Raw genomic sequence first — 18530 nt, 5'->3', positions numbered from 1 at the left:
AAGCCTCATGTGACCCGGCCGTAATGTCACCTGACCCATGGAAGCACCATGTGAGTAGACTTTAGAAGAAGAAGAAGAGTTTGGATTTGATATCCCACTTTATCACTACCCTAAGGAGTCTCAAAGTGGCTAACAATCTCCTTTCCTTTCCTCCCCCACAACAAACACTCTGTGAGTTGAGTGGGGCTGAGAGACTTCAGAGAAGTGTGACTGACCCAAGGTCACCCAGCAGCTGCATGTGGAGGAGCAGGGAATCGAACCCAGTTCACCAGATTATGAGTCTACCGCTCTTAACCACTATACCACACTGGCTCTCCCACGAGAGTTGTCTTGGGGCAGGACCTTAGCAGACCTCCAGCCCTTGGTTCTGGCCAGGGTAAGAGGGAGATGCCAAAGCAGTAACTGGACAACAGCAACATTGCACTACAAAGATGTCTGCAAAGATGTCTGGCAACATCAACTCTGCTATGTAGGAAACGCTTGCAGACGACTGCAGAGCCTGGAGACAGACAGTCAGGCTGTGCATCCATAGCAGTAGCCAGAGGAGGACTCGCCGCAGGGAGGAGCATGGAGAGGAGAAATGCCATTGTGCATCTGTAGCAACACAACCGGACACCTTCATCTGCCCCAGCTGCTACAAAACATGTCTCTCCCCATCCACAGCGGGTGCTGTAATTCTCCAAAGGTTTGGCATCACCCGGTTGATGCCAACATTATGAATAGAGTTTCTATCCATTTTTAACCTATGTAGCCCATACAACAAGTCCTGCATGATTGTAAGCTCCCTGCTCCCCCAGCTGTGTACTTTGTGGCTTCAAAAACCAGCGAAGGCACAACTCCATGTTGAAACCCCAGAGAGCTGCTGAAAGTCAGTGTGGACAATAATGAGCTAGGTGGATTTTACAGGCAGTTTCTGATATTTGGATGCTCCCGTCTCTCACATACTTTCAGCAGCTTGGAGCTTCCAAGGAGCAGAAGTGGCAATACCTGGGGGCCAAAAAACTTGGATTTGTGATCTATCAAGAGGAGAGTCCCTTCCTCTTCTATCTGTCACCAGGTGGCAGAGTATCCTGGCAACCATATCCAGTGGTGGGTTTTTGGGGGTGGAAGGAAGAGGATACCCAGTGACAGCTTGTGGTCATATGAGCCATCCGTAAGATAGAGAACTAATTCATCTTACTGTTTTAATTAATCATATTGAGTGAGCTAGGGATTGGGGAGAAATCTGATTCTGTTCAATGCGTTACTACTTGATTCACATTTCTTGAGCCAATATGTAGAGTTTGCATTTCTCTGAATTTTGCAGCCCGGCTGAAAAATGCATTTATTAGGGGAAATGGGCATAAAAATGCAGATATTAGCGAAAACACATTATACTAGGGGAGAGTGCTTGCAACAGTGTGCATATTAGTTAATACTACATGGGGAGATGTGTATATATTAGGAGAAATTTGCACTAAAACGCTGATACCTTTCCATGAGGAAATCAAGGATCCAGTCAAAAGCAACTATGGAGTTGCGGCACTCATCTCTCAGGTGGTGCTCTAAATCACTGAGCCTTTTGGGCTTGCCCATGAGAAGGTAGGCGGTTTGAATCCCTGTGACTGAGTGAGCTCCTGTTGCTCTGTCCCAGCTCCTGCCAACCTAGCAGTTCGAAAGCACACCACTGCAAGTAGATAAACAGGTACCACTGCAGCGGGAAGGTAAATGGCGTTTCTGTGCGCTCTGGTTTCCATCACGGTATTCTGTTGCACCAGAAGCGGTTTAGTCCTGCTGGCCACATGACCCAGAAAGATGTCTGTAGGCAAATGCTGACTCCCTCAACCTGAAAGCGAGATGAGCACCGCAACCCCATAGTCACCTTTGACTGGACTTAACCATCCAGGGGTCCTTTACCTTTACCTAGGTGGCTCTATCTACTTAGCCCTTCTTCATCAAATTAACACAGCAAACCAGTGGCTACCAAACTCCAGGGCATCTCTGCATTGGTCCAGCAGAAATCCATTCCCACCAAGGGAAAGACACCAAGGGAAGATTCTGGAGCAGATCATTAAGCAAACAGTCTGTGAGCACCTAGAAAGGAATGCTGTGATCACCAATAGTCAGCATGGATTTCTGAAAAATAAGTCATGTCAGACTAACCTGATCTCGTTTTTTGACAGAATTACAAGCCTGGTAGATGAAGGGAACGCAGTGGATGTAGCCTACCTTGATTTCAGCAAGGCATTTGACAAGGTGCCCCATGATATTCTTGTAAAGAAGCTGGTAAAATGCGGTCTTGACTATGCTACCACTCAGTGGATTTGTAACTGGCTGACTGACCGAACCCAAAGGGTGCTCATCAATGGTTCCTCTTCATCCTGGAGAAGAGTGACTAGTGGGGTGCCACAGGGTTCTGTCTTGGGCCCGGTCTTATTCAACATCTTTATCAACGACTTGGATGATGGACTCAAGGGCATCCTGATCAAATTTTCAGATGACACCAAACTGGGAGGGGTGGCTAACACCCCAGAGGACAGGATCACACTTCAAAATGACCTTGACAGATTAGAGAACTGGGCCAAAACAAACAAGATGAATTTTAACAGGGAGAAATGTAAAGTATTGCACTTGGGCAAAAGAAATGAGAGGCACAAATACAAGATGGGTGACACCTGGCTTGAGAGCAGTACATGTGAAAAGGATCTAGGAGTCTTGGTTGACCACAAACTTGACATGAGCCAACAGTGTGATGCAGCAGCTAAAAAAGCCAATGCAATTCTGGGCTGCATCAATAGGAGTATAGCATCTAGATCAAGGGAAGTAATAGTGCCACTGTATTCTGCTCTGGTCAGACCTCACCTGGAGTACTGTGTCCAGTTCTGGGCACCACAGTTCAAGAAGGACACTGACAAACTGGAACGTGTCCAGAGGAGGGCAACCAAAATGGTCAAAGGCCTGGAAACAATGCCTTATGAGGAACGGCTAAGGGAGCTGGGCATGTTTAGCCTGGAGAAGAGGAGGTTAAGGGGTGATATGATAGCCATGTTCAAATATATAAAAGGATGTCACACAGAGGAGGGAGAAAGGTTGTTTTCTGCTGCTCCAGAGAAGCGGACACGGAGCAATGGTTCCAAACTACAAGAAAGAAGATTCCACTTAAACATTAGGAAGAACTTCCTGACAGTAAGAGCTGTTCGACAGTGGAATTTGCTGCCAAGGAATGTGGTGGAGTCTCCTTCTTTGGAGGTCTTTAAGCAGAGGCTTGACAACCATATGTCAGGAGTGCTCTGATAGTGTTTCCTGCTTGGCAGGGGGTTGGACTCGATGGCCCTTGTGGTCTCTTCCAACTCTATGATTCTATGAAAAAAAATCTTGACACTCACAAGCCAAGGATGAAGAGATGAGATCACTGGCCAGCCTAGTTGTAACTCACCAAAGGTTGACATGTTTACCCAAGGAGGCCCATCTTAGCAGGTTTTTTTTTAATGCTGCCAGCAAAAAAAGGGAAGTGATGCTACTCCCTGGCAAACAGCAGAGATGAGGCAGGCTGCTGAAGAAGTCAGGAGGTATGCCCCCCCTCCCACTTGGTCTCCTAGAACCTGCAGAGGTATGAAGAGGGCAGAGCAGAGACGGACCAAGTGGTGAAGTCTCAGGTTGCTTGTGAAGGAACTGGGGGAGGAGAGGCCTTAGAGAGCTGTGGGAAGAACAGGACCTTCAGTCCTCGCAGCTGCCTCATTGAGGCAAGATCTACTGGGAAGATGTTGCTGCACTCACTAGGCCTCAGCTGTTTTGTTTCTTTGAGCAATAATAATTTATAATAATAATAATTTATTATTTATACCCCGCCCATCTGGCTGGGTTTCCCCAGCCACTCTGGGTACCTTCCAACACAATATTAAAATACAGTAATGCCTCAAACATTAAAAGATTCCCGAAACAGGGCTGCATTCAGATGTCATCTAGAATTCTGGTAGTTGTTGTTCTCTTTGATATCTGGTGGGAGGGCGTTCCACAGGGCGGGTGCCACTACCAAGAAGACCCTCTGCCTGGTTCCCTGTAATTTGGCTTCTCGCAGTGAGGGAACTGTTAGAAGGCCCTCGGCACTGGACCTCAGTGTCCGGGTAGAACGATGGGGGTGGAGACGCTCCTTCAGATATACAAAGAGTTAACTTCATTGACACCTTGTGAGCTTATTGCTGACCCTGCTCCCGACCCCTGCCTTGAAACCATTTCATCCTCACAAGAACCCTGTGAAGTAGGTCCAGCCGAGAGAAACTGGCGCAAGGTCACCCAGTGAACTTTATGGGTCGAGTGGGGATTTGAACCCTGGCCTCCCAGGTCATAGGTCCAGCACTCCAACCATCACACCACACCGGCTCTTTAGGCTATGCAAGGTGAATGCAGCTACAAACACCAGGTGCTTGATGCAACCCCTCCCACCCTCTGGCCCCTCAGCCCAAACCGGTTTTGTAGTCCCTGGAGGAAAGCAAGGCAGGAGGTTTATCCGGCCCATGGCGGTCCGTCACGCGTGGTCGGTGGGCCGTCACATTCCACTTCCTCTCGTGCAACTTACGCAGGACGGCCTTGTACCTTTTCGAACCACAATCCGCTGTGCTCTTACTGAGGCGTAAGCCCCACTAACCCAATGGGCTTTACATCTGCGTCAATAGCTGTGTATGTTTGACAATAAACTCAGGAACAAAAGGCTTCTGAAAAAAAAGGAGTTTCACTTCTACCTTGTTATTTTCGTTTCCCTTCTCTCTATCTTTGTGTGTGTGTGTCTGTGCGCACCTCCTTTTTTTGCAGATTACCTTTCTCTGCATGTGAAGAACTGTTCCTCTTGACTGGCCTCTGTCTCTCGTCTTTGGCTTTTTATTTATAGTCTCGCCGTTTTAATGAGAGCGCAATCAATATACGTCGAGAGGTGCTGAAGACATTGCAAAGGAGCAAAACCCTGCGCTGGGATCCAGATGAGGTGTGCTCTGAAGAACCAACAAAGGTGGTTTTTTCAGAAGAGTCCCTAGCAGATCTTTTCAGTACGAGCTCAGCAGATTCTTACAGCATCAAAACAACTTTATTTTATACAAAGATGATATATAGATGATAGATAGATAGATGATAGATATAGTAGATAGATAGATGATAGATACAGATAGATAGATAGACAGATGATAGATAGATGATGATAGATAGATAAATAGATAGATAGATGGATAGACAGACAGACAGACAGAGAGCCAGTTGCTGTGGAAGAGGGGCAGTGCAGTGGTTAGAGTGTCAGACCAGGGTTCAAATCCCTGCTCACCCATGAAGCTCACTAGAGGACCTTTGGCCAGTCACTACTTGTCAGTCTAACCTACCTCACAGGATTGTTGTGGAAATGAGGAGGAGACCATGTATGCCACTTTGATTTCCTTTTGGGGAAAAGGTAGGATATACATGCCTGCCTGTGTGCCAGCTCTGCTATCAGATCTCCTCCCTGGGCCAAACCCGAACTGCTCTGATTTGGCCTCTTGCCTGGCCCTTTGTTGTGGGCTCTGCTTGCTTGGACTCTGACCCCGGGCTGGCTCCGAATACTTCTCTGCTTGCTGCCCCGTGGCTGCTAGCAGGTGTCGTGTGATGGTTAGATGGTTGGGCGCCAATGATCTGATTCCGTATAAGGCAGCTTCCTAGGTTCTTATATTCGAGAGAACAATTCACCTGGGCAAAAGCACTTCAGGTGGACCAAGAGCAGGGCCAGGGAGAGGCGTGGCCTGTGGAGAGCAGGCGTGGCCTGGACAGAATCCCAAGGGCCAGGTAGGGGAGACTGGGGGCCACATTCAATTCCTCAGCTCCTCACCCCTCCTGTAGTAGATGTTATTCTGGTGGGTTCAGGCAGGAGAGAGGAGCAGCAAAAAGCAATGCAAATCCTTAGGGAAGGAAAACAATCAAAAGGAACAAAACATGGTTTTGCTTCCCTTTCTGCATGCAGTGAAGGAGGCCTGGGGAAGTTGGATGCTGAAGAAATGGACCATGAGAGAGGAATCCTGTACGATAACTGGCACAACCCCACCCTCTCCCGACCTCTGCCTGCGTGCAAGGGTACAACCAGGAAGAAAAACAGCAATAATGACCTCTGATAAAAGGGACTATACCGTGAGACCGTTTTCCCAGACACAGAGTGACCTTTCAAATCAGGCTGGGGCGAGGTGTGTCTGTGCGGAGTTTGGACTTTCAGCCGGCCACGTCCTGCTGGGCTGCTCTGTTTGCCAGGCCAGGTCCACCCCCCTCTTCCCTGCCCCCCTTTTTTATATGATTATCGTGTCACAAGGGAGTGTTCTGTATGCAGAGCAGGCCTTGCTGGCAGGCCTGGACCTTTGCAAATCAATTTGTCTGTGGAGAAGAAAAAAGAAAAGAAAAGAAAAGCGAATCCGCTGGGGTGAAAGATGGCCGGGGGTGTGGGACAAAACTATGCCTCGCTTTGTGACGTCACGGTGTGGGGCACTCCCATTGCCAGCGTAAAAGGGGCCATTTGCAGATCTTGCTATCTCTGTGCAGACTCAAAGACCTCAAAGGGGAATATCAGAGGGCACAGGAAAGCTATTAGGGTTAGAGGAATGATTAAGGCGATGCGTTTTAATTTTCTTATGCAATCTGTGTGGTGTTCCCCCAATCCCACCACACCCCCACAACAAGATAGGCTTTGCTAGAAGACAGTGACTGGCTCAGGGTCACCCCAGTGATCTTCATGGCTGAGTTGGGGTGTGAATTCTGGTCTTCCGGGTCCTGGAGTAACCACAACATCCCATTGTCTGCCTGAGTACTCAGAGGGGTTGCAGAAAAACAGTGGCTTTGGCAATGCTACCCGACATCAGGATCAACAGCAAAAACAACACATCTGAAAGAAACACGGGCTGCAATTTTTAAAAAATGATCCTTAGAATTGATGCAGTGGTTCAGTGTTTTTAATGTTCTATGCTTTTGTACAGGCTGGAGTGGCTTCCAGATGGGTAGGGTACCAATAAAATAATAATAATTAATAATAATAATAATAATAATAATAATAATAATAATAATAATAATTTTTATTAAAGCATTCCATGCATTCACTTAGTCACATAGCTGTCAACTTTTCCCTTTTCTTGTGAGGAATCTTATTCAGAATAAGAGAATTTCCCTTTAAAAAAGGGAAATGTTGACAGCTATGCTTAGTCACCTGTACAACACCCGTTTGGTAGGTCACAATCAGAGCCCCCACCTTCTGAAGAACATTGGGGAGCCTAATGTGCACCCAGCTCCCTATTCAGTCCCTAATTGGCCCCCCAGTCCCCTCAAAAAAAGATTGAGGGGGCCCAAAGAGCCTCCCCCCCGAGCTGGTGCATATGGCCACAATTATTTTCTCTGTATTGTTGGTCTAACAGAGAGTACCTCTTGTGGATTTATGTGACGCTGTTTACATTTCCCACAAGGCCCCCAAGTGACACTTACCTCTAGGGCATTGTGGGTAGTTTAAATGGCTGTCGGCTGACTCTGGCTCTGGGCAAAGGGAGTGTTCAGCACTGCACAAGTGTGTGACTCTTTAACTCTCCAAAATCTGGACTCCAAATTGCTGGACTTCTGTGTCGCTTTACACTGAAACAAAACCCAAAAGCCTCTCTTGCATACAATGAAACCGCATTAAATCATTGCACGAGATCAGTACAGCAATAATGGTTTTTAAAAAAACCAAACCCAGACACCGGAGCCCAAATTGAGTAACTGTAACACAAGATCATTAAAGCTGCCCATATGGTGTCAAAAGTGAAGGTGGTACCCATGATGCTCTCTAGAGAGAGCATTTCGAAGATGCCCCGGAGGTGGTGGTCCTTTGGCTGGGACACAGAAAATGGCGTCAGATGATTATCACAGTGTCCAGGTGGCTCTTTAGGTATTGGGGTCCTAAGCCATATAGGGCTTTAAAGATAAAAAATGTCACTTTGTACCGAACCCATAAATTTATTGGCAGCTAGTAGCACAGACGTGTGTGTGTGTGTGTGTGTGTGTGTGTGAGAGAGAGAGAGAGAGAGAGAGAGAGAGAGAGAGAACTTGCCAGTTTTTGTTTCTCCTAATTTCTCATTTTCCCCAGTCGTGAGTTTGGTTCTTTACATCAATCTGCATTTTATTTTTAATATCCGCCAGGGAAAAAAATGACCAGCATTTTAGTACGGTTATCTACTAATAGGCAGTTTTTTGGCATGCGGTTTTACCTAATACTGTATATACACATTTGCTGCATTTACATTTTATTGAACGGTTTGTATAGTTAAAGCTATGGTTTTCCCAGTAGTGATGTATGGAAGTGAGAGCTGGACCATAAAGAAGGCTGATCACCGAAGAATTGATGCTTTTTAATTCTGGTACTGGAGGAGACTCTTGAGAGTCCCATGGACTGCAAGAAGATCAAACCTCTCCATTCTTAAGGAAATCAGTCCTGAGTGCTCACTGGAAGGACAGATCCTGAAACTGAGGCTCCAATACTTTGGCCACCTCATGGGAAGAGAAGACTCCCTGGAAAAGACCCTGATGTTGGGAAAGATGGAGGGCACAAGGAGAAGGGGACGACAGAGGACGAGATGGCTGGATAGTGTTCTTGAAGCTACCAGCATGAGTTTGACCAAACTGCGGGAGGCAGTGGAAGACAGGAGTGCCTGGCGTGCTCTGGTCCATGGGGTCACAAAGAGTCGGACACGACTAAACGACTAAACGACTAAACAACGACAAATTCACAAATATATGCATTTTTATGGACGTCACCTTAGTACATGTGCTTTTGTTACGCATTTCCTTACAGAATTCTGGGAAGTGTGGATTTGAAAGGGTGACTGTACTTCAGTTTGCGTGTGCTTTTTTGGTTTTTTTTGCAAACTGCAAATTGGATCGTTTCACCTTTCAGTGCAAACTGCATCTACTTTCTCCCCAACCCTAGTCTAGAGTGTGTTCAAAGAGATGGGTTAGCCAATGTCCCATTGAGCCCAGCACTTGTCGTCTGAATATGGAACAGGGATAAAATCAGAGCATTGCATTGTCAACTTTGGGTGGCAGAGTGGGAGATTTTGACGCTGCCGTTCCCGAATCCCCTGCATCTCATTTTTACGGAAATGCATTTTGCTTTAAATTCTGCAAATTGCCGGGGCCCTCTGTGAAAGGAAGGACAGGATGAAAACCAACCACCACACTGAGATAAATAAAACAGGGAGATAGAAGGAGATAGAAAACATAAGCACGGTTTTCAACGGGTTCCGCTTTTGTATTTAAGGCTCCTTTCTAGCGTGGAACCACCTCATTTACATGAACAAAATAGTGCCTTTACATTGCTACAGTAGCCAAACCTTGAATTACAGCGTCGGGGGGTCATTCTAAACCCGCACAGCATGGGGGCTTCTATCCGCCTGTGTATTTACGACCGGCGAAAACGTGGGGGTGGGAGGGAGGGAGGAAAAGAGCCCAGTTTTTCTCTGTGGAGGAAAGAAATGTATAATTGTGGTGCAAAAAAACATTGCCGCACAATGGTATTGATTTCTGACAGGCTGGGCTTAAGATTAATCAGTACTCCCCACCCCCCGCCAGACCCTCACACCAAAAGCCAGAGAAATGCAATTATTTTGTTTCCCTAAGTTTCAAGTCTTCTCGTGACAAGGCCTTCCCAAAGCTATAGATATATTCTGTGTTTTCCATAGAGCAGTGAAGCAGATTAGTACTGATGTGAGCAATTAATCTTTTGAAATGAAGAACAGGGAGCAAAATTTGGTTGATGGAAGCTGCTCTGAGTGTAAGCTGGCCTGTGAAGGCAGCGAGAGAGTGCTGGACTTATCTTTCCAATACACTAAGCATTTGTTGTTGTTGTTTAGTCGTTTAGTCGTGTCCGACTCTTCGTGACCCAATGGACCAGAGCACGCCAGGCACTCCTGTCTTCCACTGCCTCCCACAGTTTGGTCAAACTCATGCTGGTAGCTTTGAGAACACTGTCCAACCATCTCGTCCTCTGTCGTCCCCTTCTCCTTGTGCCCTCCATCTTTCCCAACATCAGGGTCTTTTCCAGGGAGTCTTCTCTTCTCATGAGGTGGCCAAAGTATTAGAGCCTCAGCTTCACGATCTGTCCTTCCAATGAGCACTCAGGGTTGATTTTCTTAAGAATGGAGAGGTTTGATCTTCTTGCAGTCCATGGGACTCTCAAGAGTCTCCTCCAGCACCATAATTCAAAAGCGTCAATTCTTTGGCGATCAGCCTTCTTTATGGTCCAGCTCTCACCTCCATACATCACTACTGGGAAAACCATAGCTTTAACTATACGGGCCTTTGTAACTATACTAAGCATTTGTAGGCTGCTTTAAATCTCTTCACTGAGGCCTGATTCCAACATGGCGCCATGCAAGCTAAAGAAGAAGAGAATGATGTGGACCTGGCCCCTTGAGTTTAAAGCTGCTCACCTTGCCTGTGTCTCCTCTGTCTGTGGGACTATGCCTGAGTCCTATGGGGCTTAGGTGGGGCTGGGGGGAAAGAAACCCTAGGAAGTTTGGAGTGGTTTTTTGGAAAACCTGGGGGCCTCCCGATTGTCACTATCTTGCAGGAGGTTTACCAGAAATGTAAGTTTATACAATCAGAATAGGTTAAAGCACTCTGCTGCACTCCTCCAAATTTCACAGTGTAATTCTGCAGCCGGGTAATGTGTGCAAAAATGCATATACTGGGGTGAAGTTTACATAGAAATGCATATAATTTCAAAGCACATTATATTCGGGGAAACTGCTTTGCAAAAGTGTGTATATTAGAGAATATTGCATACAGGATATGTGTACATTGGGGGAAATTTCGCCCCTGCCATCTTGTTTCGTTGGCTCCTTGGCCGAGTCACACAACCCTTTGGAATGCTCTCCTGTTCTACTGAAGGCAGAATCGGTGTAAACTGGCGAGACAGCTTGCATTGATAGAAACTTAAATCTCCCAGCTATGTTTCTTTCCTGATGGCAAAACCCGTTTACTTAGAGTGAGCAAAGTTCCCCAGGGCTTGGCCCCTTTGCGGATATATGTCAAATGGAGAATCTACTCTGGTTTTCCTTCCTTCCTTGAATAATTCATCTCGGTTGAAGCTTGAACAAAGAGACATGGAGTAGAAACTGGTCTTGTATGTGCCTGCCCAAAAACCAGTTTGAAAAGACCATGCAGATGGACAGGATTTTGGACGTGTTGCATTGATGCTCATCTAACTAGCCAGGGAGTAATTAAAAAATGACAGCATTATCAAATGTTTTGATTAAAATGGGGTCCACAGAAGCAGCAAGAGAAGAGGCTGGGCTGGACTGGGCTGTAGCATTCAACAAAACAGATTGTCTGTGTATATACAGTGGTGCCTCGCAAGACAAAATTAATTCGTTCTGCGAGTTTTTTCATCTAGCAAATTTTTCATCTTGCGAAGCACGAAATCCCATAGGAATGCATTGAAAATCAATTAATGCGTTCCTATGGTCAAAAAAAGTTCAAACAAAGCCAAATTTGGTACAACAAGAGTTTATTAACTGCTCTTTAAAGTCACACATACTGTAAAGAGCATTTCAAAAATTGAAGGAACAATAAATTAAGTTTCTAAACATGACAGAAAAACATTTAAAAATCAACGAAGTGTACAGTACATTTTCTAAGACTCTGGGGGACCACTCGAAGAAGGTTCCTCTTCCACTCTTTGCTTCTTGCTGAAGAACCTGTCCATGGTCTGCTGCTTCATCCGCCTTTTCAGCACCTCCCTGAAAGGCGACATGACCCTCGTATCAAAAGTGTTCCCAAGGTCATGTGCCACGTGCTTGTTAGGGTGGTGCCGCTGTGCAAAAGCCTGCACATCCTTCCACTTCATGCAAATGTCTCTCAGTTCTTTGGAGGACAGCCGTTCCTCAGTTGCTTCCTCCTCTTCCAGCGAGGCCTGCTCCTCCGCAGCCTCTGCCTGCAGTTCGACCAGCTCCTGGGTGGTCAGCTCGTGGTCGTGCTCCTCCACCAGCTCACTGACGTCCTCCTCTGTGACCTCCAGGCCCATGGTCCTCCCCAAGGCAACAATGTCCTGCACCACTGTTGACTCTGGTGCATCAGAGTCACTTGGTGCCACACAGTCCGGCCACAGGCTGCGCCAAGCGCAATTCAAATTTCTCTGGCTGATCCCGTTCCAGGCTGTGGTGATCATCTTCAAGCAGATGACGATGTCGAAGTGGTCCTTCCAGAATTCCCGCAGGTTGATGGTGGTGCAATCAGTCACCTCGAAGCATCGCCTGAAAAGCTCCTTGGTGTAGAGTTTTTTGAAATTGGCGATGACCTGCTGATCCATCGGCTGGAGCAGTGGCGTGGTGTTAGGCGGCAGGAACATGATTTTGATGAAGCTGAACTCCTCCAACAAGTCCAACTCAAGGCCTTTAGGATGAGCAGGAGCATTGTCCATCAGAAGCAAAGCCTTCAGCAGCAGGTCGTTGTCCAGCAGGTACTGTTTGACAGCAGGGCCAAAAGCAAGATTGACCCAGTCCACAAACAGCACACGTGTGACCCAAGCCTTACTGTTGGATCGCCACATGACACTCAGCTGCTCCTTGTCGACCTTGTGTTTCTTGAAGGCCCGTGGGTTCTCCGAGTGGTACACCAGCAGGGGCTTGATCTTCAGGTTGCCGCTTGCGTTGGCACAGAAGAGCAGGGTCAGACGGTCCTTCATGGGCTTGTGGCCAGGCAACTTGGCCTCCTCCTGTGTGATGAAAGTCCTTTTGGGCATCCTCTTCCAAAACAGCCCAGTCTCGTCGCAGTTGAAGACCTGCTGTGGAATGTAGCCCTCCATCTTCACAACCTCCAGGAACTCCGCTGCAAAGTCTTTAGCCGCAGGAACATCAGAACTGGCAGCCTCTCCATGCCTGACCACGCTGTGGATTCCAGATCTTGCCTTGAACCGGTCAAACCAACCTTTGCTTGCTTTGAAGACTTCTGGCTCGCCTGAGGTTCCTGGCTGTTCCCGGACGAGGTCTGCGTGCAAGGCCTTGGCCTTCTCACAAATGACGGCCTCAGTCACTGTGTCCCCTGCACGCTGCTTCTCTTCTAACCAGATGAGCAGCAACTTCTCCACCTCCTCCAGAACAGCTGGGCGATTCTTCACGATCCTGGTGACTCCCTTGGCTGCATCAGTCGCAAGGATCTTCTCCCTCATCTTCAGGATGGTCCCGATGGTCGATGGATTCCTCCCGTACTCCCTGGCGAGGTCTGTCACACGCATTCCACCGTCGTGCTTCCGGATGATCTCCTTCTTCATTTCCAGCGTCACCTTCTCCTTCTTCCTCTCGCCGGCCTCTGCAGCAGCAGTCTTCTTGGGTCCCATGGCAGCACAGCTCCTACCTTCGTAAACTCAAAAAAATAAATAAAAAATCAGTGCTTTACATCCAAAAAATTCAAAAGCACCCAGCCACCCACCACACAGAAATTCAAACCCAGAACCAAGTCCGTGAATTCCAAACACCCAACCCAAAATCCAAAACCCCCCCAAAAAGTTTTAAAAGTTTAACTTACCAAATGGCTGCAAAAGAAGTTTTGGAAAAGCTTCAAAAATCACCAAAGTCTTCAAAAACCTCAACTGTTCCCCCAGCCACCCACCCACCACACAGAAATTGTAAACCCCTCCCCAACTGTTGCAAACCCCTCCCCAACTGTTCCCCCAGCCACCCACCGCACAGAAATTCAAACCCAGAATTTTTTTTTAAAAAAACAACATGGCCCAATGGTCACAGAAAATCATAAAAACGCAGAAAAAACCACACAAGCTCCCAGATTCTTGCAAACCCCTCCCCAACTGTTCCCCCAGCCACCCACCACACAGAAATTCAAACCCAGAATTTTTTTTTTAAAAAAAACAACATGGCCCAATGGTCACAGAAAATCATAAAAATTAAAAAAAAACCCACACAAGCTTCCAGATTCTTGCAAACCCCTCCCCAACTGTTCCCCAAGCCACCCACCACACAGAAATTCAAACCCAGAATTTTTTTTTTAAAAAAAACAACATGACCCAATGGTCACAGAAAATCAAAAAAATTAAAAAAAAAAAACCACAAGCTCCCAGATTCTTGCAAACCCCTCCTCAACTGTTCCCCCAGCCACCCACCACACAGAAATTCAAACCCAGATTTTTTTTTTTAAAAAAACAACATGGTCCAATGGTCACACAAAAATAAAAATAAATAAAAAAACCCCACACAAGCTCCCAGATTCTTGCAAACCCCTCCTCAACTGTTCCCCCAGCCACCCACCACACAGAAATTCAAACCCAGAATTTTTTTTTAAAAAAACAGCAGAGTGGCCCAATGGTCACAAAAAATCATAAAAATGCAGAAAAAAACCACACAAGCTTCCAGATTCTTGCAAACCCCTCCCCAACACCAAGTCCTTGAATTCCAAACACCCCAACCCAAAATCCAAACCCCCCCAAAAAAGTTTTAAAAGTTTAACTTACCAAATGGCTGCAAAAGAAGTTTTGGAAAAGCTTCAAAAATCAGCAAAGTCTTCAAAAACCTCAAAAAAAGGCTACCACACCGCGTGCTATGAGTTGCTCCTCGAAGTCAAGTCGCAACTGCACCTCTTCAAGCAATGCACCCTGGATATTAACGGTTTTACGAAAAAGGAAACAAACTTGCAAGACGTTTTCGTCTTGCAAAGCAAGCCCATAGGGAAATTCGTCTTGCAAAGCACCTCGAAAAACGAAAAACTCTTTCGTCTAGCGAGTTTTTCGTCTTACGAGGCATTCGTCTTGCGGGGCACGACTGTATACAGTGGTACCTCGGGTTAAGTACTTAATTTGTTCCAGAGGTCCGTTCTTAACCTGAAGCTGTTCTTAACCTTCAGCCAATGGGGCCTCCAGCTGCCGCTGCGCTGCTGGAGCACGATTTCTGTTCTCATCCTGAAGCAAAGTTCTTAACCCGAGGTACTATTTCTGGGTTAGCAGAGTCTGTAACCTGAAGCGTATGTAACCCAAGGCACCACTGTGTGTGTGTGTGTGTGTGTGTGTGTGTATGGGTCATTTTGGAGAAAGCTTCCTCAACATTCCCCCCACCCCCCAAAAACTCCTTGCAGGTAGAAATCTAGGACAAATACTACTCTTTGGTGTCCCAGATTTTACTTGCGGTTTTTTGCTTTAGACGGGAAAATTGCGTACCACCCATGTGCAGTCTGAAATGGTACAGTCCTCCTCAGAATTCCTACCCCCCCCACAAAGTTATTGGTTTTTAAACAGATACAATAGCCATTAAACACTTGTCCAGCAGTACAGTGGTACCTCGGGTTACATATGCTTCAGGTTCCATACGCTTCAGGTTTCAGACTCCGCTAACCCCAAAATAATACCTCGGGTTAAGAACTCTGCTTCAGGATGAGAACAGAAATTGTGCAGCAGTGGCGCAGTGGCAGCAGGAGGCCCCATTAGCTAAAGTGGTACCTCAGGTTAAGAACAGTTTCAGGTTAAGAACGGACCTCTGGAATGAATTAAGTACTTAACCCGAGGTACCACTGTACATCTACAGTGGTGCCTCACAAGACGAAATTAATCCGTTCCGCGAGTCTCTTCGTCTTGCGGTGCTAATAGCACAGCTATTAGCGGCTTAGCGGCTATTAGTGGCTTAGCGGCTTAGCGGCTATTAACGCCTTAGCGGCTTAGCGGCTATTAACGGCTTAGCGGCTTTAAGAAAACAAGGAAACAAAGGAACAAAGGAAACAAACTCGCAAGAACTCGCAAGATGTTTCGTCTTGCGAAGCAAGCCCATAGGGAAAATCGTCTAGCGAAGCGACGCAAAAACCGAAAAACCCTTTCGTCTTGCGCGTTTTTCGTTTTGCGAGGCATTCGTCTTGCGGGGCACCACTGCAATGGTGTTTGTTTTCTCCATTGTCTCTAGACATATAGTTACACATTCAACATTCAAACATATTACTTAGTTTAATATCTCCACTGGGAATATTGAGCAAGGTCTTGATTTTGGATGCTGACATAGTTAAAGAAAGAGGTCCACATTTATTGGAAGGTGCCTTTATTCGCCTCTTCAGGATTCTCAAAAATCAGCAATTCATGTGCTGGCTCCCCCCCGACCCACCACCCAAATGGATTCAACCACTGACTAAGTAGCTGCATAAGAGGAAGCACTCTTTAGGTCATTCAAGGAACACGACTAGACAGGAGGGGTGCCACCAACTTGGGAGGCTTCAAAAGAAGTTTCAACAAATTCGTGGAGCGGAGTTTTCCAAACTTTTCGTGTCGGTGACACACTTTTTAGACATGTATCATTTCGTGACACAGCAGTTCAGTTTTACAGTGGTACCTCGGGTTACAGACGCTTCAGGTTACAAACTCTGCTAACCCAGAAATAGTACCTCGGGTTAAGAACTTTGCTTCAGGATGAGAACAGAAATCGTGCTCTGGCAGTGGGAGGCCCCATTAGAAGAAGAAGAAGAGTTTGGATTTGATATCCCGCTTTATCACTACCCGAAGGAGTCTCAAAGTGGCTAACATTCTCCTTTCCCTTCCTTCCCCACAACAAACACTCTGTGAGGTGAGTGGGGCTGAGAGACTTCAGAGAAGTGTGACTAGCCCAAGGTAACCCAGCAGCTGCATGTGGAGGAGCGGAGACGCGAACCTGGTTCCCCAGATTACGAATCTACCACTCTTAACCACTACACCACACTGGCTCTTTACCATATTGGCTAAAGTGGTACCACAGGTTAAGAACAGTTTCAGGTTAAGAACAGACCTCCAGAACCAATTAAGTTCTTAACCCGAGGTACCACTGTACTAGAAAACCGCAGGTTGGACTAGCCCCTTTCCAGCCCCGAGCGGCAAACCTACACACTGCAGCTGACACACTAATGTGCCGCGATACACAGTTTGGAAAGCTCTTGCTGTGGAGGTTCAGGCGATTAATGCCTACCAGCCATGATGGCTGTGTCCCACCTTCAGCATGCTTCTGAATGCCAGTTGCTGGGAATCATAAAATTGCAGAGTTTGGAGGGATCCCAAGGGTCATCTACTCCAGCCCCCTGCAGTGCAGGAATCTCGGGGGGGAAGGTTCTTGTACTCGGGTCCTGCTTGTAGGCCTCCAGGAGGCATCTGGTTGGCTGCTGTGAGAGCAAGATGCTGGACTAGATGGGCCTTTGGCCAAACAGGATGACCCCCCTTGCTGGGTGTTAGAATTCCTGCTCCATGATTGCAGTCATGGGATTGTTGTCTATCACATGACGGTATATGTTTTGACTCCACAGAGTGGGAAGTGACGCTGACAGGATGCTTGTGTTCTGTGAAGTGGGACTATTGTCCTTTGTTCTTTTTCTCTTTGCTGTCTGATGCTAGGGAGAGAGGGAGCCATGTTGCAGTGCTCCGTGTGTGTTTATATGTAAATAAAGTAGATTAGCCAAAATGCGAGTTGCTGAGGTCTGTCACGCAAGGTGCGCAAACTCTGTGGATCCCTAAGTGTGCCGGTGTCTTTTGGCATCGGTCGCTGTGATGTTCAGGCTGAAGAAAGGTTATGAAGCTCCCGAACGATCGACCAGGAGGGGAAGAACATGCCAGTCGGGTATGTGTCTCTGCCAGGGTCCTACTCGAGTGTAGGCTGAACTCCTAACACTGGGATCCCCTTCTTCCTCCCCACCAGCTTGGCTCACCCAACAGCGCTGGATAATAGACGAAGCCTGCTTTAGATCCGTATTTCCCAAACTTCCAATAGCCAACACGATTCTCCTCATCCCTTGGTTGTGTTGGCTATTGGAAGTTTGGGAAATATGGATCTAAAGCAGGCTGGTGGGGCCAGATTGGGAGAATATGGAGGGTGGGACAACTCAGTAACCTCAGTAACGATTTCACGCGGAATATGCAATTCTTCCGCCATAATTCGGATGGAAAAAAGCCGATCCCGCATCAATAACTCATGAACTCTGTCGACATTTGCCGCCGTTCTGCTCATCGACAGTCTGCCAGACCAGGCAGATCTTCAGTGGTTTGCCGCCCTTCACGGAAAAGCTTAAACCACTCATACACTGTCTTTTGAGTTACAGCTTCATCTCTGTACACAATTGTGAGCATTTTGAGGGTTTCCGATGCTGATTGTCTGTTTGAATATTTCTCGCTGTCCGATTTCTGTGACCATTCACCGAACTTTCTGGTCACACCTTGTATAAAAAGGGCAGCAGAGCTGAGGTGCTGTGTCTGCTCAACTGCCCACGTTGATGGAGCTCAGTTTGGATGCTCCAGGATCTCTGAAGGACTGTGCTTGACTCTTGACTGGGGACTTGACATGCCAGCTTGCCGCCAGGTAGGCCAGGGGTTCAGGACCCTTGCTCTCCGTGATAAGGTCTCCACGGCAATAACAGGGTCTCTCTTTGTCAGCCTTTGAAGGGATGAGCAGAGGAGAGAGATGGGGAGAAGGCCTAATGTTTTATGGGGACCGTGCTTGTCCCATCTGCGCAGGCGCCTAATTAGATCTGACACTGCAGAGGCATTTCCCTGACATTTATGCCACTGTCTTTCAATCTTGGGAAGCATTTAA

The 18530-nt window shown here is 47.1% G+C and overlaps 1 long non-coding RNA gene across 1 annotated transcript in view; it reads left to right on the top strand.

The window, feature by feature from the left end:
• Positions 1–18530, top strand: part of LOC310758873 — a 536128-nt gene that overhangs the window by 440664 nt on the left and 76934 nt on the right. Inside the window, exon 2 of the long non-coding RNA XR_014546037.1 lies at positions 14481–14777. This is a non-coding gene — a long non-coding RNA (uncharacterized lncRNA). The remainder of the gene's footprint in view (positions 1–14480; positions 14778–18530) is intronic.

The sequence above is a fragment of the Podarcis filfolensis genome (genome assembly GCF_964270895.1).
Source record: "Podarcis filfolensis genome assembly, chromosome: 3".
NCBI classification, from domain to species: Eukaryota; Metazoa; Chordata; class Lepidosauria; order Squamata; family Lacertidae; genus Podarcis; species Podarcis filfolensis.
The sequence above is the reverse complement of the archived record's forward strand: the minus strand, read 5'-3'. Positions and strand labels throughout refer to the sequence as shown.